This window comes from Poecilia latipinna, unplaced genomic scaffold (assembly GCF_001443285.1).
Source record: "Poecilia latipinna isolate Pla-1442-1.1 unplaced genomic scaffold, P_latipinna-1.0 Scaffold3808, whole genome shotgun sequence".
In the NCBI taxonomy this organism is placed as follows: Eukaryota; Metazoa; Chordata; class Actinopteri; order Cyprinodontiformes; family Poeciliidae; genus Poecilia; species Poecilia latipinna.
The window spans coordinates 13,714-15,008 of NW_015116424.1; positions in this window are offsets into that span (position 1 = coordinate 13,714).

Consider the following 1,295-nt stretch of genomic DNA (forward strand, 5'->3'; position numbering starts at 1 on the left):
ATATGCGTCCCCCCCAATGACAGACTCGTTCCTACGCCCTTGCCTGTACAACTTTTTTGGTTACAGTATCAAACGGTTGGCGCTTCTCAGTGAATTCTTGACACAAGAGCAGAACTGTCACCTTAAAACGCCTCTGTCCCACTCGCTGGTCTTCTAGACATGATGCGTTTTTTGCGTTACCTCACAGATATGGAAACATCACAAAAGCCCTCGTCAAAATATCCTTGACCAGTGACAAAAAAGAGGAGCGTAATGAAGCAAGTGCACTCAAGAATGCGATAGGCAAATTTTCTTTCATATTTTTGGTCAACATGCAAACCAAAATTCTAGAGTGCATAAACGCTGCTTCACAGTTACTACAAGCTAAGGACACTGATATCCTGAAAGCATTTGATCTTCTGTAAAATGCCATCAGTGTTTTAATGGAGTTCAGGAAGAAATTTGATGAGGTTAAGTCTGCCACCCTTGCTCTAGCTGCAAAATGGGGAAGTCAAACGCAGTTTGAAACAACCAGAGCCAGAAAAGTTAAGCGTCACTTTGATGAGCTTTCTGAAGACTGCCGCCTCACTGACGCAGAGAGCAACTTTCGGGTGCACGTTTTCAATGCCTGCCTTGATATTGTCATCCAGCAGCTGTCCCACAGATTCTCCAGCTTAAACAGAACTGTGAATATTTTTGAGGCAGTTCAACCCAACACCCTTCTGCAAGCAGGAGATGAGGAGTTGTACCAAGCTGCCCAGCGGCTAAGTGAGCACTACAGACGGGACATCGCCCCCAGCTCCCCTGCCCAGCTGCTTTGTAGAACCTCTTTCAGGGACCAGATAGCAAAACAAAAATCGGTTGTGGATCTGGCAAAAATGCTCATTGTCAGTCATCCAGCAGTAACTTTTACATTCACTGAGGTTTGTGCCTTCCTTTTATTTTTGACTCTTCCTGTCAGCGTTGCAAGCTCTGAGCGCTCATTCTCCAAGTTAAAAATCATTAAAAACTACTTGAGGAGCACAATGGGACAAGAGAGACTGAGTGGACTTGCCATATTGTCCATAGAGAATGAGAGAGCAAAGAAAATGGACGATTTCGCAGAGCGCAAGACTCGTTGTATGCCCTTCAAAATATAGTGATGAGTAGCCTATTCACCACTATTTGAGTCCATGTGTTCACCGCTGTTGGCCGTTGTGCCATTTTCACAAATTTTATAAGCTACAGATAAAGGCTTTGATTGAATAAAGTGGGTGTCAAAATAATCCATTCGCTATCCGTGGTGCTGAACTGATTTTAATTTGTGTTGTTTAGTG